Raw genomic sequence first — 25119 nt, forward strand, 5'->3', positions numbered from 1 at the left:
GGAGGTGCAAATGTGTGCCTCAGGGGGTGTGAGAGCATGTGGGGGTAGAGGGGGTATGCAAGCTTGTGTCCCGGGGGTGCGAGAGTGCGCCTCAAGGGGGTGCGCCTCAGGGGGTGTGAGTGCGCCGCACGGATTTACAAGAGTGCGACTTGGATGTGCAAGAATGCACCTCAGGAGGTTGCCTCAGGAGGTGCTAGAGTGTGCCTCTTGGGGGTGTAAGAGTGCACCTTGGGGGTGTGAGAGTGTGCCTCAGGAGCACACACAGCAAAATACAAGTCAAACAGCACACTATGCTAACCAGATTTTTAGCTTATGTGTTTTTCATGCCATGTAAAGCCCTGGGGACACCCCACGGCAAAAACACTGGGACAAGCCCTGGAGACTCCCCCGGCAACTGTATCCATTCACCCTGCAACAAAAGTGAAAGGAGGAGCAGCCCTGCTACAGGGTTAACCCTTCAGTGCCCGCGTTTCCAATGCAATAGGTCTCGCATTTATGTGAGTTTGAACTATTGGCATTGTAAATGACAATGTCTTTTATTTATGTTTCATTTTTTGAAACATAAATAAAAGACATTGTCATTTACAATGCCAGTAGCTCAAACTCGCATAAATGTGAGACGCATTGCATTGCAAATGCTTGTTTCTGCTTGCTTCTGACCTTTATATTGCCTCTTTCTGCTTGATGCTTACTTTTATGTTGCCTCATTGTGCTTGTTTTTGTACCTTTATTTTGACTCTTTCTGCTAACTGCTGGCCTTTATTTGCCTCTTCTGCATGTTTCTGACCTTTATTTTGCCTTACTGTTCATGTCTGACCTGTTGCTTTCCTCTTTCTGCTCGTATCTTATCTTTATCCTAACACTTTCTGTTCATAGCTGACATTTATTTTGTCTCTTTCTTCCGGTTTCTGAAATACATTTTGCCTCTTTCTGCTTGATTCTTACCTCTGTTTTGCTTTCTTTCTGCTCATTGCTGTCCTTTATTTTGCCTCTTCCTGCTCGTTGCTGACCACTATTTTACCTCTTTCTGCTTGTTTCTGACCTCCATTTTACCTTCTTGCTAGTTTCTGATCTCTATTTTGCCTCTTTGTGCTCATTGCTAGCCTCTGTCTGCTTTTTGCTGAGCCTTTATTTTGTGCCTCTCTGATTTTTTTTGACCTCTATATTGCCTCTTTGTGTTCATTCCTAACCACTATTTTGCCTCATTCTGCTAATTTGTGATGTCTGTTTTGCCACCTTCTGCTTATTTCTGGCCTTTATTATTCCTCTTTCTGCCTGTTTTGGTCTCTATTTTGCCTTATTCTGCTCACTTCTTTTTTCCGTTCTGCCTCTTTCTGCTTGTTGCTGGCTTTTACTTTGCCTCTCTCTGCTTGATACTGACCACTATTTTTCCTTTTTCTGCTTGTTTATAACCTCTATTTTACATCTTTCTTCCATTTTTCTGATCTCAAGCTCAGTGCTGGCCTTTATTTTGCCTCTTCCTACTAATTTCTGATCTCTATTGTGTCTCTTTCTGCTCGTTTCTCACCTTTATCTTGCCTCTTTCTGCTCATTGCTGACCATTGTTCTGTAACTTTTTGCTTCTTTCTGACCTTTATTCTGCCTTTATCCGGTTGTTTCTGACCTTTATTTGTCTTCTTTCTCCTCTTACCCCAGGACTGTGAGGTGAGCCGTAAGACCCCTGTGGTCCCAGCTGGCTCCGGACTGCTGTGGGAGTCAGCATTGCTTTGACACACAGGGAGCTGGTATATATGCAGCCTACTGTGTGTGAAAGCAATTCATCTATTTCCCTGCTCGCTTGATAGTGGGCAGGAAAAAAGACATAAGATCTACTTCCAGCAATCAAGAGCATTTTTTCTCCCTTGCTGAAAGCAGTGTTTGCTGTGACTTGGTGGGAGCTGTCAAAGCTTCTCCTGGAGGGGGACTGTGTAGCCCCCCTTCCTTGCGTTTCCTAGCCCCTGGGAGGTGGTGGTCCCCAGGACTGCACAGACATCCCGCAGACCCCTGGCATTAATTTAATATTTACCCCAGGTAGGTGGTGGTCCCTGTGGCGTGGGTGGGCTTCAGAGTTCTTCGGAGGCCATGCCCCTTTTCTGCACCACTCTGCTATTTTATCTCCTGGTGCACTTCTGGCTGGGGGATGAATTCCCCTTGACTGGTGAGGGGACTTGGGGGCCAACAAGCCCTCCTGTCACCTCCAGTACTTTCCACTGACTGCAGGATTGCTGAGAGGTCACCCGAGACTCCGCCCCATTTCATTATCACTCTGCAAATGCGCCTCCTGGCACACGGCTGATTGGGGAATTAAGTCCCATTGAATGATGAGGATCCTTGGGGGCCAAGAACACCCTCATTTTACTTCCAGTGAGTCCCACACAGCTGGATCGCTATGAGCTTGTTGGAGGCCCTTCCCCCTTTCTCTAACACTCTGGAAACACACCTCCTGGTGCACTACTGGTAGGGGGGTGAAGACCTCTTGGATGCTCAGGGTCCTTGGGGGCCAAGAAGCCCTCTTGGTATTTCCAGTAAGTCCAACACAGTGGTGTCCCTGAGAGCTGGTCGGAAGTCACACCCCCTTTCTCCACCACTCTGCACATGTGACTACTAGTTAAACAAGTATTTGCAATGCAATAGGTCTCACATTTACGCGGGTTTGATGTATTGGCATTGTAAATGATAATGTCTTTTATTTGTGTTTTGGTTTTTAAAACATAAATAAAAGGCTTTGTCATTTACAACCCTAATAGCTTAAACTCTCGCAAATGCGAAACCTATTGCATTGCAAATGTTTGTTTAAATGGTTAGTGGCCTAGCAGGGTCAAGGAACGTGTTTACTGTTGTGCACCTTATACATTTCATTCTCCAAAAACACAGGAAATGCTACTTTTTATTGCGCTGTCCAAGAACTGTACAGTTAAATATTATAACTAGTACTCTTGCGGTCCTATGTGCAAGTTTGAAGGACAGCATTAAACACATTTGTTAGAAGGTGTAGCAGCCAACACGAATAAAGCCACGAAACTGGCCACAATCTTGGCATCGTATCAGCGTGTGCTTCCTGCACTAGATGAATGCAGCGCCTGTCAAACCTCTCTTCATACCTGGTTATTGAACCAGCATGCATTCACTCTGAGGACCACTCAGGGGTCATTATCCTCCAGCACACGTCACCATAAACAAGAATCAAATCCAGTCACCCTCACTGGAAAGGGTCCATCTGGAGGGAGGGGAGGAATGGGTGAGCATTTTTCATATGTCGAGGGAAAGCAGCATTTTGTCCTCTTAAGCACTCCCCATAACTGAAAAGTGAATTTGCTGACCTTTTGTGTTAAATGTGCATTCATCTGGCACCACTTTTAGGTGGTGCTCAAAAGCTGCGGCCCTGTTTCAGCCAATGAAAGCTTTAGCTATGGGTGCTGTGTGTCCCAGAACAGACAAGTGGCCCTGGCAGATCACGTCCCGTCAGTAAGAAATGGTGTCTCCATCCCTGGGCTAGCGTCTACCAGCTTGGAGCTCTCTGGGAGCTGGACCAAGAGTTAACTTCACTTGAGCCAACTGGGCTTTAGAAGCAGGGGCAAAGGTCTCCATAGAGGGGCAGCTAGTGAACGAGGTCACAATATGTCTCAAACCGCAGCTGGCAACATCAAACAAGGGAACATTATGGAATGATAACTGTTGGGGACTGTTAGGGTGCAGACAGGGTCAAGAGACAAGGGGTTTCTATTCAATTGATGATGTGTGTAATAACTGGAGGGGCTGAAATTCATAGTTACAGAATGGATCCTCTGGAACAGAAAGCAGACAAGTCAGTGCCCCCAGGGATGCTCATTGCCACTGCAATTCAATACATGCACAACTAGAGCAGGCAAGGCACACGTGTCACCTAAGAAGTCACTCAGCACACATGTAGTCAAGCCAGCCCTCAGGCACACCCCTTGTGGAGCAGTCTATGCACACGTGTCACCTAAGAAGCCACTCACCACACACAAGAGATACTGCTGTTCGGAGGCCACACTCAACTGTGGAACGACACCTGGTGGCCCGAAGCCCTGGGTATCCCTCCTGCCCCGACATCAACAGCAAGGAATCTTGGAATAACTATTGACACCTCCCTCTCCATGAAAACTCATGTAGCCGCTATATGCGGTAAAAGCTTTGCAACTCTGAAGATGCTTAAAAGAGTCTTTCCATGGATTCCAATAGAGTGCAGAAGGATCCTAGTTCAGTCTCTCCTGATGAGTAGGCTGGACTATGGAAACTCCCTGTTCGTAGGCATGGCAGAGTACCTTTTCACTAAACTTCAAATGGTGCAGAACGCAGCAGCCAGGGCTATCTGCATGAAAAGAAAATTCGACTCGGCCACAAATTGTCTGCGTGATCTACACTGGTTACCAATGAAGCAAAGAGCAACTTTTAAAATGTTGTGCATCACTCATAGAGCACTGCACAAGACAGGCCCCCTCATCCTTAGAAACAGGATTCAGTTTTACACTCCCACCGGAAACCTCCGCTCACAAATCTCGGCGCAAGCCAGCATCCCCCGGGTAAAGAGAGCCAGGATGGGTGTACTGCTCGATTTTCCCGGCCCTATTGTGTTGATGGGTGATTAGGGTGACTTCAGTCTATTACCATTCAAGCCTAAGGGTTAGAGTAGTGAATGAAGTCTATTTACTAGGCACTTCGACATGATCCTGTGTTCTTCCCCATAGATTAGGGCTTGCACACATATCCTAGGGGATAGATTCGTTAGTATTAGGGATAACCTGCCCTGTAGTGAGGGTATTTCATGGAGCCGTGCTGAATTCAGGCCTGGTAGGCCTCAAACGGGAGAGACTCCATCTTTCTTTCTGCTCCGGCAGCTTGAGATGCTTCTAGGTTAAAGGGGATGTTTTAGTTATGAGGTGTTATTCGCTTGGAGAGAACCGGTTCAGACCGGCCCTTATCGAAGGATTGTATTTTTCTTCATGCCGAAGACACTACATCAGGCCGGCCGGCTGGGAAAGTGTCCTTGGTACGGGGAGGTACAAGAATTTGGTGGGCGGCAGGTTACGGGCCGGAATTTTCCATGAGGAAATGCACCTCTATATTAGTGAAAGTCTGAGGCAGTTACGACGCACACTTACTTCTGTCCGTAGGCGGCATCTAGCCGTTAGCAGTAAAGCTACTACTTATTCCAGGGAAGACAGATGACAAACTTGAAGGCGGAGAAAGACTGAGAGACAGATACTCTTCTAGCAGAATTGCCAGAGAGGAGAGAGTAGCCGATGAGGAAGAGGTCCCAGTGACTCGGAGAAGGGAGACTACGGAGGTGTGACCTCCAGGCGAGCCGAGACACAGACGAGAAGGGAACCTAGATGACCATTGAGTGCAGGCTACACACGACTAAGGTGATGTCGACCCCTTTCTTATTAGAGTGTACAACCTAATCTTTCACTTTTCTTTGCAGGTTATGTGTTACACAGTAATGTTATGTGATTGCGTATATAATAAATAATAAAGTATCCAGTTTGTAGTGAATCAACATGTGCTGTGTGTTCTTGTATAAGAGGGTAGCCTATTCTTCTAGTCAGCTGTGACTTGACATGAACAGATGTTAACCCTGATCAGGTAAGTGGTAACCGAACAAGGGAGAGAGGAGCCTCTCGAACCAGAGAACAGGTTGTGCTCAAACTGGCAGTTCTTGTGTGATCTGATAAATAGTAAAACTGATTCCCCTGTTGTATGTTATGGTAATCATAGGATGAACTTGTTGAGGCTGCCGTCTGGGTAGGAAGTCCTGGGTCCGTCTGGGACCGCGAGGCTAAGGCTGCCGTCTGGGTAGGAAGTCCTGGGTCCGTCTGGGACCGCGAGGCTAAGGCTGCCGTCTGGGTAGGAAGTCCTGGGTCCGTCTGGGACCGCAAGGCTAAGGCTGCCGCCTGGGTAGGAAGTCCTGGGTCCGTCTGGGACCGCGAGGCTAAGGCTGCCGTCTGGGTAGGAAGTCCTGGGTCCGTCTGGGACCGCGAGGCTGAGGCTGCCGTCTGGGTAGGAAGTCCTGGGTCCGTCTGGGACCGTGAGGCTAAGGCTGCCGTCTGGGTAGGACGTCCTGGGTCCGTCTGGGACCGCGAGGCTAAGGCTGCCGCCTGGGTAGGAAGTCCTGGGTCCGTCTGGGACCGCGAGGCTGAGGCTGCCGTCTGGGTAGGAAGTCCTGGGTCCGTCTGGGACCGCGAGGTTGAGGCTGCCGTCTGGGTAGGAAGTCCTGGGTCCGTCTGGGACCGCGAGGCTGAGGCTGCCGTCTGGGTAGGAAGTCCTGGGTCCGTCTGGGACCGTGAGGCTAAGGCTGCCGTCTGGGTAGGAAGTCCTGGGTCCGTCTGGGACCGCGAGGCTAAGGCTGCCGTCTGGGTAGGAAGTCCTGGGTCCGTCTGGGACCGCGAGGCTAAGGCTGCCGTCTGGGTAGGAAGTCCTGGGTCCGTCTGGGATCGCGAGGCCGCCACTTGTATTATAAGAGGTCTAGATACATATATATATATATATATATATATATATGTGTGTGTGTATATATATATATATATATATATGTATATATAGTAGGAATTCCCTGTCCTTAGGTGGTATATATGTATATATCGGTGGTTACTTGTTGTGAATAGGCCCTAGGGAGAGGGTAACGTTCTGGCTGGGTTAGAGAGGCTCTGATGAGCGGGTTCTATCTGATCCGAAAACCCAAGCAGAACATTTGGCGTCACGAACCGTTTTCAAAACCTGTGTGCGTCGTGTTGTCTCGTGTTTGCTTTCGGCGTGTGCGTGGTTTTGTTTGTATATTATTTGTGGTATACTTGTGTGTATAGTTTTTTCTTCTTCTTTCTTTTCTTCTTTCTTTTTCACGATGTTTTCTAGAAAGTCAAAATCTACTTTTAAGTTGCCCGTTGATATTCCCGGATGGGATTCAACGCCTTATGAAGCCTTAGCCCGTGAGTGGACTGATTCTACTGGTTTGAGTGAGAATTGGAATTCTTCTTTGGAGCTGGCGGAGCCGGCTAATGTGATTACTTGTTTACAGAAGGCACCCATCTCGAAGGGTGAGGAGATTCCCATTTTGGGGCGCAGAGGTTGGATTGTTCTGTCTGCGTACAGGATTCTGCATGAGAGATTGTTGAAGCTACAGATATCTCTTAAGGATGTGGAAGCGCACTTTGTTGAGATTCAGAATTCTCATACTTTGTTGCGGTGTCAAAATAAGTTGCTTGCTGACAAACTTGAGACTTACCAGACTATTGCCGAGAGGGCGGCTGTGCGAATTGCTCGTTATAAATACAAGAATCGGCGCGGTCGGGTTTCGACGCGAAAGGTGCGTCTGGTCGTGGCGAAAGCCGGACTGGATTGGAATCCTGATGAATGGGATGGTAATATCTGGTATTCGAGTGATTCTTGTTCCTCGGGTGAGGAATCTGTCAAGCGCGAGTCCTCTCGCTCCCGCCATGATTGTAAGCTTGCTTCTCGCACCTCTGATGGTGCACCCCGTGATTGCGCTCGTCCTTCGAGCGGGGTTGATGCTTCTTCCGCTGATTGTTCCTCTACGTGTGCTGGTCGAGCTCCTTGTGATGCTCATCCCGCGGTCTCGGTGCATCAAGTTTTTCGTCGGAAGTTGCAGCAGTCTCCCGCTGCTCCGCAGGGTGTTTCTTTAGACTCTTTAGAGGACTTTACTCAACAGGAAATTAGTGATATTTTGCAGCGATTTCGGCAGCGAGCTGGTGAGACCTTGCTCTCATGGATGGTGCGCCTGTATGAACTGGGCGCTGCTGGTATTATGTTAGATAATGGCGATTGTTTGAAGTTTTGTTCCTTGAGTTCGGATTCTACTGTACAGGATCATTTTCGTAACTATAATGGTGGTGGTCAAATTTCTTTACTTCAATTAGCGACTGAGGGTTGTAATATAAAGTATCCTACTGAGTCTGATTGGCCTGTGAATGACAAACGGTGGTATACTTTGCGCGACGCTGCACAACGTCTCAAAGAGGAGGTGATGAAAACGGCAATTTTTCTGGGTACTGCTGACAGGTTGCTTGATGGTTCATTGACATCTTCTGTGCGGAATCGTATTATTCGTTCTTCCCCTGTTGCTTATAAGCAGGTCATGATGACTTTATTGATTAATCAGACTGGTAACGTGTTATCTACGGTACTGGAATCGGTACGCCAACTCGGTGAGTTGGGTGAGTGGTTTAAACCTGAACGTCAGTCCCGGCCTGACACTCGTACTCCTGGTGACAATAAACTTACTAGACGTGATATCTTTTCTGGTCTTCTGGCCGATGGTGTGCGGAGGGAGGACATTGACGGTGAGACTACTGCTCGTTTGTGGGAGTTGTTTCGCAAACATGGCTTGGATCGGAAGGAGGGTGCCCGGCGTGTTCGGATGACTGAGTGTGATCGTGGTGGTTCTGACGGTAGCGGTGATGACGACCGCCGTGGGCGCTCTGTTCGTCGTGATGATCGACGTTATGTACGTGATATGTCCCCCCGTCGTGAGAGGGATAGGGAGAGAGAAGAGGAAAGAGAGAGGGGAAAAAATGATTATGTTTACAGCAGACGTAGAGATGATAGGGATCAATCCCCTGAGTTGAGGAGGAGAGAGGATCGTCATAGTTTGGCCGATCGAAACCAGCAGTGCAATGCAGATGACACGAATCCATTTCGTACTGGGAATGGATATGAACAGGAGGTACCGATACCTAAGAAACGTGAGAGTCTTTATCCTGATTTATCCTGGTACACGGAATGCAGTAAGCATGACTAGGAAATAGGTCAAGCTCCAGTACACAGATGGGCTCACAGAGATAATAGACCCTATGTAGATATTGAAATTTATTGGAGACATCGTAATATCCAAAGGGCCCGAGCATTGGTGGATACAGGAGCGGAGGCCACTCTTATTCATGGAAAATCAAAGAGGTTTACAGGTCAGTCTTTTACAATTACTGGACTGGGTGGAAAGGAAACTCCTGCCGTTCAAACTTTACTTGAAATGAGAATAGGTAGAATCCCTAGAAAAGAATACTCTGTACTAGTGGTGCCACTCTTGGAATTCATAATTGGAATTGATATTTTGAGAGGAATGACTTTGCATTTAGATGATGGATGTTACCAATTTGGAACTACGCATTATATATCGTCCAGGCCTATACGGGTTGGTCGTTTACGAATGCCCCCCATAAAAGTTCCTCAGGCGACAAAAGTGGTTTGTCAGAAGCAGTATCGTATTCCAGGTGGTCATGAGGAGATTAGTACCACTATTCAGGAGTTGGTGGATGCAGGTGTTATAGCCCCGGTTACTTCTGCTTGGAATAATCCTGTTTGGCCTGTACGTAAGAGTGATAATTCTTGGCGTATGACTGTTGATTATCGAGAATTGAACAAACACACACCCTCCTTGACCGTTGCGGTACCGGATGTCATTACTCTAATTGAAAGAATCCAAAAACATCCAGGTACATGGTATGCGTCCATTGATATTGCTAATGCTTTATTTTCGATTCCGATTGCCCCTGAGTGTCAGGAACAGTTCAGTTTTACGTGGAATGGGCGTCAGATGACATTTAGAAGTCTTCCTCAGGGCTCTGTACATAGCCCTACGATATGTCACCGGCTGGTGGCAGAGCATTTGGCTGAGGTACCGGTTCATCCACAAATTCAGATGTGTCATTATATTGATGATGTTTTGATCCAAGGCGAAACACAAGAGGAAGTTCAGACCCAATTGGACAGAGTCATTGAGTGCCTGCGTGAGAAAGGTTGGGAAATCAATCCGGATAAATTACAAGGCCCGTCCCAGGCTGTAAAAATTTTGGGTATTAATTGGCATGCAGGACACCGTGAAGTGATCCCTCAGGTTAAACAGAAAATTCTTGATTTTGCAGTTCCGAGGAATAGGAAAGAAGCCCAAAGCTTCATTGGTTTATTTGGTTTTTGGCGTCAGCATATTCCTCATTTGAGTCAAATATTGGCCCCCTTGTACCGTGTCACTCGTAAAAAGAATGCATTTGAATGGGATTAACCACAACAAGATGCGTTCAACCTAGCAAAAGAGGCAATTCAACATGCTTTGGATTTATGGCCCGTACGTGATGGTGAGGTGGATTTGAATGTGTCTGTACAGGGCCTTTATGCGAATTGGAGTTTGTGGCAGAAGCAAGGCAGGAGTAGAGTGCCGTTGGGTTTCTGGATCAAAAAGTTACCTGATGCTGGTGAGCGTTATACACCTTTTGAGAAACAGTTACTTGCATGTTATTGGGCTCTGGTGGATACCGAGCAACTGACTTTGGGTCATGATATAGTTTTGCGACCTGAAATTCCTATCATGCAGTGGGTTATGAGTTCGCCGAAAACTCACCGAATTGGACATGCTCAAGAGGCGAGTGTGATTAAATGGAAATGGTATATACAAGACAGGGCACGTGTGGGACAGAAAGGAGTTGCATCTTTACATGAGCAGGTGGCGCGAGCGCCATCGACTGAGACTGAGAGTGAATGTTCCGTACCTTTAGTACAGGAGTCTCCTGTCAAGTGGGGTAGACCTTTTGATGATTTGTCCGCAGAGGACAGAAACCATGCCTGGTTTACGGATGGTTCAGCAAGGTTCATAGGGACGAAACGGCACTGGAAAGCGGTGTCCTATAATCCGATCACACAAAAACTGCTGAGCACAACTGGTGAAGGTAAGAGCAGTCAATTTGCTGAACTTTATGCTGTTTATCAAGTTCTGAAACAAGAGTTACCTGGCACATGTCATATTTTCACCGATTCTTGGTCTACTGCCAATGGACTGGCAGTTTGGTTACCGACTTGGCATTCCCATAATTGGGAATTGCATTCAAAACAATTGTGGGGAAAAGAATTATGGCAGGAGATTTGGGAGATGCTCCCACAGAGTACTGTTACAATCTTCCATGTGGATGCTCACACCCCGATAGATTCTCTTGACAAATGTTTTCATGACATTGCAGATGAGAAATCTAAAATTGCTGAGGCAGTGGTGGACAGGCAAGATTCTGATATTGCGGGATTGGCGAAATGGGCCCACCAGAAGGCAGGACATTTTGGAGAGAAAGCCACTAGCAGGTGGGCTGCTGATCGAGGAATTTATATTCCCCTAGATTTGATCAAGAATGTTATTTTACATTGTCCCATTTGTCAGCATATCAGACAGCGCAAAGTGCCCCAAATTGTTAAAGGTCATTTACATCGCGGGAAACTGCCCGCTCAAATTTGGCAGATTGATTACATCGGTCCACTTCCCATGAGTAGGAATTGTCATTATGTTTGCACTATTGTCGATACATACAGTGGCCTGTTGGTAGCCCTTCCCTGTAAGCAAGCTACCCAATTGAATACCATTAAAACATTGGAATTGATTATGATGTATTATGGTGTGCCATTCCAAATTCAATCTGATAATGCATCCCATTTTCGTGGAAGATTGGTACAGGAATTCTGTGTGGAAAACAATATTGACTGGGTATTTCATATCCCATACTATCCGCAGGCCTCGGGTCTTGTGGAGAGATTGAATGGTCTGCTGAAGGAGCAGCTGCGTAAATTGACTGATGACAAATATAAGAATTGGCGAGACTTTTTGCCCCAAGCGCTATTAATTTTGAATAATCGTCCTTTTCTAAATGCTGAATCTCCACTTATGCGTTTGTTCCCTCCGAATGTTAATGCTCAGCCAAATGAAATCAGAGAGACTGTGATGTACTGGGAAATTACTCCCGGAGCTTTGGCTCCATGTAGAGCGACCCCAGGGTCGGCAGGTTTAGACTTGCATGCCATGGATGACACCGTTATTAAAGGTAAAGATCGGGTCATCATCGCGACCGGTGTTGGTGTTCATATACCACCCGGGAATTTTGGATTAATCGCCCCTAGATCGGGGCTGGCTGTAAAAGGCATTCAGGTACTTGGAGGGGTCATTGACAGTGATTATCAGGGAGAGATTAAGGTGCTCCTGCTGAATAGCAGTGAGGCTGACTTGCTGATCCATCGAACTGACCGAGTGGCTCAATTACTCATAATGCCTGTCTTCAGTGGTGGGATGGTAAAAGGCACTGCCCCAACTTTGCTAACTGTACGAGGCCAGAAAGGTTTTGGCTCCACAGATAACCCTGGGGCCAGGGTTTGGGTGCAGTCGCCTAAGAATCCCCCTGAACAAGCAGAGGTCATCGCCACCGGTCATGACAACACCATTTTAGTTATGAGACCAGGGAAAGATAGCTGGGAAGCGGTCCCGGCTGACAAATGTTACTTACGAGAATGATTAATGCCTGTATTTGATTCTCTTTCAGATCATTCTTTGGACTGTTGCTGCAGGATGTGTCGTCGTCGGACTATTTTCGGGTTGGTTCGACGAGAGAGGAGGAATCCCGTCGACCCGGGATGAGCTACGCACCCGAGTGTCGCGTTCCCTCGCTGCGTGGGATTCGTCATCGAACTTTTGGACCTTACTGGCGAAAAGGGTGACCGATGCCCCTCACTTTTGTTTGACGCCGATGAGATCTGTACAGGACATCTTAGCGACCTGTCTGGTTGCTGTCCCTGCTTCGCTGGAAACTTTGACTAATATTTTTAACATTTCAAAGGCTCGCCCCAATGTTCTTCTGGGCGATTTTGCCACCCATGCGTATTGCCCCTTATGTACTGAACTACCAGACCAGATACCCCCCGTCCAGTCCCAAATAGTTACCTATAATATCACACAAGGAGATATGTGTTTTTTCCTTACGTGTAATCCTAGTGCAATTTCTGAATGTCTGCGTCTAAAATTGAAAGGTGCTACTTCCTTCACCCTTCATGAGCGAACTTTGTGCTTTCAAAGGACACCGAAAACATGTGCTTTGGTCCACAACAATATGACTTGCAAGAGTTTGGTAGTTACCCCTAGTCATTATCGCACGATGTTACTACCTGCCGGATGGCTTTTCTCATGTGGTAATACTTCCTGGCCATATGTCCCCGCAAATATTTCTGGTGGCCCTTGTGCCATTACGAGACTCAGTTTACTGATGTTCTCGTCACATCCGAATGCCAATTCTCGTGTGATTCGAGATACAGTGATGTTACAGGAGGATTGTGACTCATCTTTGCATTTATATTCCAAGTCTGAATACCTTAGCCTGGCTATTTCAATTATTGGTGTTCCTGCTTTGGCGGTTTATAATGCTAAATCTATTGAGAAAATGGCCTGCTGGATGGTAAAATCCATTAATCATACTTCTACAGTCCTGTCTGACATGCTGTTAGACGCCCAGGGTGAACGGAGAGCCATCTTGCAAAATCGAGCGGCCATTGATTATCTTTTGCTTAAACATGGACACGATTGTTCTGATTTCGAGGGTCTTTGTTGTTTTAACTTGTCTGATCATACACAATCCATTCGCGCTCACATTGACAGGCTACATGACTTGACGGAGGAAGTTAGAAAACACATTGACCAGGGCTGGTTTGACTGGCTCTTTAATTGGTTACCTGATTTGTATCGGTTACGTCAAATATTAGGAGGTATTCTGATTACCATCGCTGTTTTGATTTCTATCTGTTGCTTTATTCAGTGTATTCCTTCACTACTTCAATTTTGCACATTTGGTACTAGACATAGATCAGTTAGCTTTGTTTCATATTATTCTTCCACAGATGTTAGTTCTGTTTAATGAATGTATAATAGACTGAAGTCAAGGGTGAAATGTACTGCTCGATTTTCCCGGCCCTATTGTGTTGATGGGTGATTAGGGTGACTTCAGTCTATTACCATTCAAGCCTAAGGGTTAGAGTAGTGAATGAAGTCTATTTACTAGGCACTTCGACATGATCCTGTGTTCTTCCCCATAGATTAGGGCTTGCACACATATCCTAGGGGATAGATTCGTTAGTATTAGGGATAACCTGCCCTGTAGTGAGGGTATTTCATGGAGCCGTGCTGAATTCAGGCCTGGTAGGCCTCAAACGGGAGAGACTCCATCTTTCTTTCTGCTCCGGCAGCTTGAGATGCTTCTAGGTTAAAGGGGATGTTTTAGTTATGAGGTGTTATTCGCTTGGAGAGAACCGGTTCAGACCGGCCCTTATCGAAGGATTGTATTTTTCTTCATGCCGAAGACACTACATCAGGCCGGCCGGCTGGGAAAGTGTCCTTGGTACGGGGAGGTACAAGAATTTGGTGGGCGGCAGGTTACGGGCCGGAATTTTCCATGAGGAAATGCACCTCTATATTAGTGAAAGTCTGAGGCAGTTACGACGCACACTTACTTCTGTCCGTAGGCGGCATCTAGCCGTTAGCAGTAAAGCTACTACTTATTCCAGGGAAGACAGATGACAAACTTGAAGGCGGAGAAAGACCGAGAGACAGATACTCTTCTAGCAGAATTGCCAGAGAGGAGAGAGTAGCCGATGAGGAAGAGGTCCCAGTGACTCGGAGAAGGGAGACTACGGAGGTGTGACCTCCAGGCGAGCCGAGACACAGACGAGAAGGGAACCTAGATGACCATTGAGTGCAGGCTACACACGACTAAGGTGATGTCGACCCCTTTCTTATTAGAGTGTACAACCTAATATTTCACTTTTCTTTGCAGGTTATGTGTTACACAGTAATGTTATGTGATTGCGTATATAATAAATAATAAAGTATCCAGTTTGTAGTGAATCAACATGTGCTGCGTGTTCTTGTATAAGAGGGTAGCCTATTCTTCTAGTCAGCTGTGACTTGACATGAACAGATGTTAACCCTGATCAGGTAAGTGGTAACTGAACAAGGGAGAGAGGAGCCTCTCGAACCAGAGAACAGGTTGTGCTCAAACTGGCAGTTCTTGTGTGATCTGATAAATAGTAAAACTGATTCCCCTGTTGTATGTTATGGTAATCATAGGATGAACTTGTTGAGGCTGCCGTCTGGGTAGGAAGTCCTGGGTCCGTCTGGGACCGCGAGGCTAAGGCTGCCGTCTGGGTAGGAATTCCTGGGTCCGTCTGGGACCGCGAGGCTAAGGCTGCCGTCTGGGTAGGAAGTCCTGGGTCCGTCTGGGACCGCGAGGCTAAGGCTGCCGCCTGGGTAGGAAGTCCTGGGTCCGTCTGGGACCGCGAGGCTAAGGCTGCCGTCTGGGTAGGAAGTCCTGGGTCCGTCTGGGACCGCGAGGCTGAGGCTGCCGTCTGGGTAGGAAGTCCTGGGTCCGTCTGGGACCGCGAGGCTAAGGCTGCCGTCTGGGTAGGAAGTCCTGGGTCCGTCTGGGACCGCGAGGCTAAGGCTGCCGCCTGGGTAGGAAGTCCTGGGTCCGTCTGGGACCGCGAGGCTAAGGCTGCCGTCTGGGTAGGAAGTCCTGGGTCCGTCTGGGACCGCGAGGCTGAGGCTGCCGTCTGGGTAGGAAGTCCTGGGTCCGTCTGGGACCGCGAGGCTGAGGCTGCCGTCTGGGTAGGAAGTCCTGGGTCCGTCTGGGACCGCGAGGCTAAGGCTGCCGTCTGGGTAGGAAGTCCTGGGTCCGTCTGGGACCGCGAGGCTAAGGCTGCCGTCTGGGTAGGAAGTCCTGGGTCCGTCTGGGACCGCGAGGCTAAGGCTGCCGTCTGGGTAGGAAGTCCTGGGTCCGTCTGGGATCGCGAGGCCGCCACTTGTATTATTAGAGGTCTAGATACATATATATATGTATGTATATGTGTGTATATATATATATATATATATATATATATATATATATATATATATATATGTATATATAGTAGGAATTCCCTGTCCTTAGGTGGTATATATGTATATATCGGTGGTTACTTGTTGTGAATAGGCCCTAGGGAGAGGGTAACGTTCTGGATGGGTTAGAGAGGCTCTGATGAGCGGGTTCTATCTGATCCGAAAACCCAAGCAGAACAATGGGTGAACGAGCCTTTTCCCACGTCGCTGCAAGGAAGTGGAACGAACTTCCCGTGGCCCTCCGACTCACAGAATGCCACCTGGCATTTAGGAAACAACTAAAAACCTTCCTTTTCCCCCAATCCGACTAAACCACCCCACTATGCCCACTGCACCCAAACTTTAGCAATCACAGCGCCGTGATATCCCTTTGGGATGATTGTTAGCGCTCTATATGAAACCTAAATAAATAAATAAATAAATAGTCAAGCCAGTCCTCAGGCACACCACTTGTAGAGCAGTCTAGGCACACGTGTCACCTAAGAAGTCACTCAGCACACACGTAGTCAAGCAGCCCTCAGGCACACCCCTTGTAGAACAGTCCCTCAACAGACTGAAGCAACTGACCGTACACAAGAGTAAATCTGGTACCTTCTACACATATGTAAGAATAGCAAATGAGGCCTTGTCAGTTGGGCCACCACAATCTAGCCCTAAGCTTTCATTTAGGAATATAATGTTTCTGCAAAGTGTAACTTCCTAGTATTTTCAAATGAACCAACTCGACTAAAATACCAGATTACAAGAGTCTGCAAAATGAAAGCATATGCCAGGAGGATGCAATCTACTGTGACAGTCACCTCGAAGCACTACACGTGTAGCCAGAGTTGTAAAGCTGTTTAGTCGTTTTTGTGAGTCTAGCCCAGGTGTCTCCAACCCTTAGATCCCGAGCTACCAGTAGCTCGCAGACACCTTCAGAGTAGCTCGCAGCCTTGAGTTAATTTTTAAATAAGTAGTGAGTCAAATTTCCTTTTAAAGTTAAGGGAGGGTTGTGTTTATTTTACGTTATTATCATCAGGCTGCAAATAAGAGTGCCTGATAATGAACAGTGCTCGTGTCAGATATAAAACCTACGGTTGGGCAGAGAGGTGAAGAACTGTAGCACTGAGTTTTTTAACTCCTACAAAAAAGTCCTGGTCATCTCAATTATGAAGTGCGAGAACACAAATTTTCTGAATTCTTTTAAATGGGAGAAATTTCAAATGAAGCGTTAACTTAATGATTAAGTTAACTCTTCATTTGAATTTTTTCCCATTTCAAAGTGTCGCATTTACAAACAGCAGGCCTCTTGCTCCCAGTGGCTAATAGACAGTGTGTCATATTTATAATTGAAAAATATATATATTTTTTTAATTGGCGAAATTTAAATTGAAGAAAAATATTTCTATGAAACATTAAGTCTTAATGTTTTTTTCCACTTTCAATTACGCCAATTACATCTTAATAAGATATGAATCATGTTTCTTCACTTCAAATTCTTCTAATTTAAACAAATTGTTGTGTTTTTCTTTTATAAATATTGCGTCATTCGTCTACAGGTCACAGGGTGCAAGAAGCCAACTGTTTATAAATGCGACACTTTGACTTGGGAGAAAATTTAAATGATTAGCTTTTTAGAATTTTTAGAATCCATTCAAACATCAGTTAAATCATCAGTTTAATTTTCTCCCGTCTGAAAGTGTCGCATTTACACAGAGCAGGTATCTTGCTCTCAGTGGCTGGTAGACATGATATTTATAACTGAAAAACACAGCCATTTCTGTAAGTGGGTGATATTTAAAGGGCAGAAAATGTTTCCATATTATGAACATTTTTGCTGAACTTTTATCTTCACTTTACATTTCTCCCATTTAAAACAATGGTTATATGTTTGCATTGTACATGTGGCGGTGCCTCATATGGTGAAAGTTGTGTCCTGTGCCACAACTACAGGCTCTCATTCACCCATACACATATATCCCTTTCAAGCGCACACATGTTCATACATTCAAAAACACCACACTCTCTCTGACACACATGGCAACCCTGTCATAGTGCCCCTAGTCAAAGTATTTAGTTCAAACCATGCTAGACATTAGGCTCAAAGTCAATGAAGCTTGGCATGGGGTGTCTGGTAACTGCGCGAGCAGCTTGGCCTTCAGTAGCTCACAATGATTTTAACTGATCAGAAGAAGCTCTCACTACAGAAAAGGTTGGAGATCCCTGGTCTAGCCAGTTGTCCTTTCTGCATATGTGTAGACAAAATTCACTTCTACCGCTGTGCAGCCAGCGTTCTCCTTTTCTACTTTGTCGACAGCAATCTCTACCACAGAAAGTAGCCCTTTATACACATAAGGCAGACTTGTCTCCTACAGCAATGTAGACACAACTGCCCCTTTCATACAAGGGTAGCTAAACTTCCCTCCAACATCCAAAGTTATACCTTTACACATATGCAACCGTATTAAAATAAGTGCAATAAAAACAGGCTGCTTTACATGTTTTGCAACATAAATTATGACGTAACATGCCCAAAGAGTAAACTTAGATGGCAAATCCCTCAATTAAAGCCAGGCTCTCTAATTGGGTGCGAAGCAGGCTGTAAAGCGAGATATTCACACATGGAAGCGCAGAAGGGGGTTGCAGCGGGACAGTCATTAGATGCAGAAGCCCTCACAGCGCACACCGGGCAGATATATTTTAAGGCAATGGAGTCAGGGAAAAGGTTGGAACATGCACCCAACCTCCAAGGAGTCGAGTAGCGATATAAAGAAAATCCAACAAGTGCATTATGGGAAATTTGGAAAACTTTCACTAGCAACTGCTCGTCCTGGTTCCCAGTGCAGGAGGGGACAGTGAAGGGCTGGGTAGGAGTTTTTTTTTACTGTAGCCCAGATGTGAGGGGTCCCCTCCCCTCTCTAGCAGCAGCCTGCTCTCTGGCAGCGACCTGCCACTGTTGCAGCTGCCCAGGAGAGATGTGGCAGTGTGAGCTGACCGCGTCATCTGCGCACAACTTTCCCCCTCGGCTTCATTTACCACTCACAAGATGGCCGCTGAGGCCAGTCACGGTGGGCATCTTTGCTGGAGGTGGCAACAAAAGTCAGCTTGACTGCTTACACCACTTTCCCTCAGAGTAGAGGTGCTAAACAATTTGAAAGGGCCTGAATCACACAGCATCACAGCCAGGAAGCGGGTGCCACGCTTATGTTTAAAGCAAAAAAAAGCATGCTAAACCACTAGCGAGGCTTCCGTTAAGTAGGCGCCACGCTCACCTTAAAAGTAAATACATTTTTAAAAAGTGTGCTTTAGCATTAAGCAGGGCATCTGTAAAGCGGGCACCACACTCACCTTAAAAGTTAAAACTAGGCATCGGCAATGCAGATAGGTCTCGCCTTTTTGTAGACGCTGCACAACAAAAGAACAAGCACTGTATAAACACCAATAACACTCTCAAGTCTAGAATAACATGGAGCACTTACAAGCGCCGTGCAGGCGGAAAGCAGGAAGGTGGGAGGGAACCATGCTGTGCGCTTATTACGAGGCAGTACTGAAGTGGATGCCTGCTTGTGCCCCAGGGGGACTGCTGAGTGCGTGCTCAGCAGAGTCTATAAATGCTTTTTAAATGCTGTTTCCGGAGCTTGTTGTGCCTTTTATCTAGAGGCGGAGGTTAAACATTTGCATGCTTCTATTGCGCATGTATTTCTAGAGTCAGGCAAAAAAAAACATCAGCAGCGGGACATCAAAAAAGAGTGCAATAAACCAGCCAATCCCACAACAAACAAGCATTTCTTAATGCAATAGGGCTCGTATTTACACGAGTCCTATTGCATTGGAAACGGGAGGGTGGAGGTCCAGGAAGGCAGGAACGGGAGTGGGGGGCCAAAATGTCACGGACTGCAGGAGGGGGTGGGGAGGAACACAGGGCAAACATAGTTTTGGAGTAAAGGGGCCAATAGCCAGGGAAGGATATAAATGACAACATGGCCGTCAGGAGGAGGGACTAAGAAGTCAAAAACAAATCAAAAGGCTGCATTTATGAGTGAAGCCAATCAAAAATATGGCCGGAAAGTGAGCGGAGCTTCCCCCACAATAGTGTATACTGCATGTCTCGCAAAGCGTTCAGCGCGTTGCACTGCAACGCTATGCGAGACCTAAAAACCATATAAATTCACACATAAAAACAAAGGTTACAGGGATGTCATAGTGTGGGAGGGTGCATTGTGTCAGCGGGACCACCACCGATTTGGACCAGTTTATTAGAAGGCCAGAGAATAGCCCAAAACAAACATATTCACAGAGTATTGGATCCATATGGGTGTGCGGCTCACGTATGAAAAGCAGCATGTCGTCTGCATAAAGTGAGATGCCGACAGGACGATGCGCAAACCGCAGGGCAGAGGCATGGTGTCTCTGCCTAACAATGCAGGCAAGAGGCTCCAGCGCCAGCGCAAAGTGAAGGTGCGAGAGGGGGCAACCCTGCCGTGTTCCTCTGGTGATGTCTATGGGGTCAGATGTGTAACCTCCCACTCTGATGCGGGCTGACTGTTCTGTGTATAGTGGCCTTATCCATTGGATATACATGAGCGGGAAGCCCATGCGGCTCAGGATATTAAAAAGATAGCTCCATTCTATTCTACAGAGTCAAAGGCTTTTGCGGCATCCAACATCACAGCTGCCGCCTGCATTCCCGGGTCCAGCAGGTGAAACATGACAAAAAGGGTGCGTAAGTTGTGCGAGGTGGATCTAGTTGGAATAAAGCCAGATTGATCCGGCAGGACCAGTCCCTGCATGAATGGCTGCAGTCGGATGGCCAAGATCTTGGCCAGTATCTTGTCATCGTGTTTATTAGCAACAGCAGCTTATACGAGTCGCATCTATGCGGTGGCTTGTCTTTTTTGAGCAGGGTAATGATTAGGACTTCCCATGGAGTAGGTGGTAATTTGCCAGAGTCATACGCTTCGGCGTACATCTTCAACAAGTGAGGGGTGATTTCCTCTGCAAATTCTTTATAACATTCACTAGGGAACCCGTTGGGACCGGGGGCCTTTTGATTTGGGAGGGATTTAATCGCTGCGTGCACCTCTTCCTCTGTGATCGTCCAGTTCAGGAACTCACGTTGGCCATCTTAAAGCCAGGGAATGGCAATGTCTGCAAGGTATGCGTCTAACGCATCGTCATCAGCCTCCCCTTGGGAAGTGTATAGTTCAGCATATGTTGCGTGAAATACCTCAAGAATATCAGAGGCAGTGTAGTGGTCACAACCAGCGTCATCAGTGATCTTAGTGATATCATGGCTGTAATCGATCCCTGATCTTGTTTGCCAGGTGACGGCTTGGTCGCCCTCCCTCCCCATACGCTCGGGCATCATGTTGTTGTGCAATGTATTTGATCTCGCGTTCTGCTGGTCAGTGTATTCTAGTGTGAGCTCCCTGATTGACGCTAATGTCCGAGCGCATGGCGAGGACTCGAAGTCACGTTCGAGGTCATGTAGTTTGGACTCTAATGTAGCGAGTTGTCCCCGTATGTCTGTTACAATGCCAGCGGACATGTTTATGCAGGTGCCTTGAATAGTCGCTTTAAAGACCTCCCATAGTATAGTTGCGCTATCAACCGAGCCCATGTGATGAGAAAAATATTGTGTGATGGCATCTCGAACAGTCGTGACATAGAGAGGATCTAGCAAGGCTTTCATACGGAGCCGCCAGGTGAATGCGCGATGGGCAGCGTGTGGGAATTGTAAGTTGATGCAGACTGGGTTATGATGGGACACTCTGTGGGGTAGCCCCTCCGCCCGGGACACCCAACCCCCCGCTGACTCGATCAACAGCCAGTAGTGGAGTCGAGAACTGCTACCGTGCGCTGTGGAGACATGTGTGCCCTCCCACCTGTCCCAATTCCTGTGGCACCACACATCAAGCAGTCTCAAGTTACTCATCCATTCCCTCGGCAATGACCCGGGCTATTTTACGGGATTGCCCTCCTCCACCACTGGATTTATCTCCACCTCCATAGGATTACAGCTTCAGGCCAGGCCCTTAATGTAGAAATTATATTCTTGAAAACAGAGGGATCATCTATGTTCGGACCATAGGTATTAACAATTGTGCTTAATTGGCCTGCTAGAGTTCCCTGCACTAAAGCGAAATGCCCAGCATCACCAGTATGGGTTTGAAGCATGGTGAATGGGACAGTCCTTTTGATCAATGTGAGCACACCTCGAGAATAAGAGGAATAGGAGGAGGCTAGTCTGTAGCCCGCCCATTTGGACCCAGCTCGGCCATCTGTTTGGGGCATCAGGTGTGTTTCCTGTAATAGAGCGATCGTGACATCGTGCCGATCTAAATATGGCAATACCTGGCATATCGTCTTAGGTGAATTGAGAACCCAGACATTCCAAGCGAGGCAAGTAATTACAGAGTGAGTAGCGTGGATATCAGACACAAGCAATATCTTACACACAATACTGTCACAGTGTGGGAGAGCACAGTCAAACTGCAAGCAAATGTGATGTAATACATTGCCACATAACCAAACCTTTCAACATTTCCCCCTCTCTGTCACCCCCCACCCACTTCAGCAACCCCAACATTCCAAAGCCATCCCAATCTCCCCAGATAACCCCAGAACGGAGTACCAACGTAATGAACAATAGTGGGGAACACCCATGTGGGAGTGCTGGAGCGCGTAATCCCTCCCGTTGGAATGGGAGGTGGCCGAGCAAGACATGGTTTTCAGCCTATCAAGAATGTGTGGCATATTAGAAATATGATCAATTAGTTCACAGAATGCGCTAGCATCATATGTTAATGCAAGAAGCAACATGCACCACAGCCTGAAACCCCAAGTGGTCGTCCTGTGCCACAACATCAAGTTCTAGTGCAGTTAGTTAGATATAGTCTCGGATGAAAGCAAGATGCTTGGGGGCGGAGATCGGCCACCCAACTGACGTGATCCGTATGCATCTTTGTCAGTCAAGAGGTCGCCAGGAGGCGCTGCCACCATCCTCTGCTTCTGGAGAAGGAGCTCCACTGCGTCTGGCTAGAGTCTTTGCATAGTCCACGTCGGATCCTGGAGTGGTGAAGATTCGTGGCTTACCGTTATCCATGACCCGCAAGCGTGCCGGGTAGAGAATGGCGTAAGGAATTTTTGCCGCTATGAGGAGTTTCTTCGCAGGTTGGAACTCACGCCTGGCCTCTTGCACTGCAGCAGTGAGGTCAGAGTAGAACGCAAGAGTGCTGCCCTTGTGCGTTATAGTGCCCTTCTCCCTGGCCATACGGAGGACGGCGTCACGGTTGTGATAGTTGAGCTGGTGAGCTATGAGAGGGCGTGGCACTGCACCCGGTGGGGGTCGAGCAGAAAGGGACCAGTGAGCCCGTTCCACAATTAGCACCTGGGACAGATGTTCCTCACCAAAGATGTACCGGAGGAGCTTTTCTACATAAGTTTCAAGGCGGCCAGTATTGGTGGACTCCTAAAGCCCCGTGATGCGTACATTGTTGCGGGGCAATCTGGCTTCCAAATCCTCATTGCGGGCTTGTATTAAAGTCAAGACCCTCTCCATAGACGATGCCTTGTCAGTGAGCTGCCGCAGACCATCCTCCGCATCAGAGATACATGTCTCGACCTCTCCAAGACGCATTGCGTGTTTGTCTAGTTTCTGTGTCATATGATCCATGCGCAAGTTCAAATTGCCTATCTTCCCATTGATGGTCTGAAGGCTGGCCTGGACTGCGAGGAGCATTTTGTCGATACTGGACAGATGGCCCCCAGGTGTGTCGAGTTCAGAGTCCGAGGCAGCCTGTTTGGGCAGTTTTCGTGGACCTGCGGGGCTCAAAGGTGAGGCGCGGTTGATTGCGGTCGGATTTCCCCATGGCAGTGAGGCAGCATTGGGGTGCAGGTGGGCAGGAAGAAGACGAATATGCCACGGGCGTCTCAGATACTGTGAATCGAAGCCCAGATGCTGGCAGAGAAGGTCCAAAAGAGAAGGCACTACGCAGAGATGTGGCAATATACCCCACAAATCCAGTAAAGTCAAAATGGTGGTGAAGCAGGTTGCAGATGAGAAGAAGCCATAGCTGCAGGAGGGCAGACAGCATCAGACAGCATCAGACAGCGCTGTATGCCCGGCGTGACAGCAGACGGTCTACAATGTCACCCACTCACCCTGTCGCAAACCACAGGTGGTGCTTCAAGGCAACTCGCGCTGACTTGCGCTGGCGCAGTCGGTTAGAGAGTCGGGACCAAGTTTCAAAATGAAAGCGGTGAATGGGTCACTAAAGTAGCTTATACACGGAGATCAGGCATGATCTTTGAGGCGATGGGTAGGTGTGAGGAAGGCAGAGTGCCTGCAGGGAAGTCACAGCAGACGACAGCTACAAGTAGAGGTAGGGTGAGCAGCCTCCTTCCCAGGCCTGAGGCACCAAGCAGCATGAAGAGAGGAGCGGTGGTGCTGGGTAGTTCATGTAGGCACCAGCAGAGTCGGCAGGCTTTGGCGTGGCTTACTTGACATGGGGGCCAAGGGTCAGACGGCTGCCGAGACCAACCAGTGCCAGTGGCCCACAATGTCAATGCAGTCCTGTTAACAGGTGTGTGGATCCCCAACATACACTCACGTGATGGCCCAGGACCACGACCCACACCGCACCAATGCCCCCAGCAGCAAGCGCTAGCTCAGGCAGCGAGCGTGAGATGGAAAGGTACTGGTAGCCCGTGACCCTCGGGCAGATCACCGCCTGGGATGGGAGCTAGGGGAGGTCGCACACCTCAACAAGCCTTCCAGGGAGCCTTCCAGGGAGGCTGTATCAAGGCACCTGGTACCCCCCACCCCGCCCACCTGGGGCAGAGTCACCAGAGCCCCCCACACCACCCTCTAGAGCCAGGCAGAGCAGCGCAGCACTCATTGCTGTCACGCAGTCAGGATTGGCCCCATGGCGCCCTGCGGCCGTGCAGGCCCAGAATAGGATCGGGCCCCTCTCACGGACGACAGAGGTCGCAGACGGCAGCGCTGCCCATTAAAAGCTGCCCACCGATCTCCAGCACAATGTCGTTGGTATGAAGGTGCCTATTGTGTACAGGGCTGCAGGATATGAGGTGGATGGTCAGCTCGGCCGGCGGAGCTGTTCTAACAAGCAGCTATCTTGCCTGGCACCCACTAGCCCCCCTGAATAAATATAATTCTTGTTGGGGTGAACACTCAAAGTCACTAAATAAACATGGACCAACATCGATAGGGATTTCGAAGAGTCCACAGTACAAAATCTACTCTCACTCATATTTTGGAGGACATTTTGACTATGCTAGACCAAAACGAATCATGCCTCCTGATTCTCCTTGACCTTTCTTCAGCCTTCGACACTGTTAACCATGACAATCTCTTATCCAGCCTTGAACATAGGATGGATTTTTAAGGATTGGTATTGCGATGGTTCACTTCCTTCCTCCAT

At 47.8% G+C, this 25119-nt stretch overlaps 1 protein-coding gene across 5 annotated transcripts in view; it reads right to left on the reverse strand.

The window, feature by feature from the left end:
- Nucleotides 1-19339, reverse strand: part of LOC146853909 (olfactory receptor 8U1-like) — a 209592-nt gene extending 190253 nt beyond the window's left edge. For 3 of the 5 annotated variants that reach the window (XR_014981154.1, XM_085651838.1, XM_085651839.1), the window contains exon 1: nt 19025-19163. The gene's annotated coding sequence lies outside the window, so the exon portion shown is untranslated. Of the gene's footprint in view, nt 1-19024 lie in introns of all 5 variants that reach the window. The other 2 variants (XM_085651840.1, XM_085651841.1) reach the window with 2 other exon arrangements.
- Nucleotides 19340-25119: the final 5780 nt, after the last annotated feature.

This window comes from Triturus cristatus, chromosome 4_1 (genome assembly GCF_964204655.1).
Source record: "Triturus cristatus chromosome 4_1, aTriCri1.1, whole genome shotgun sequence".
Taxonomy (NCBI): domain Eukaryota; kingdom Metazoa; phylum Chordata; class Amphibia; order Caudata; family Salamandridae; genus Triturus; species Triturus cristatus.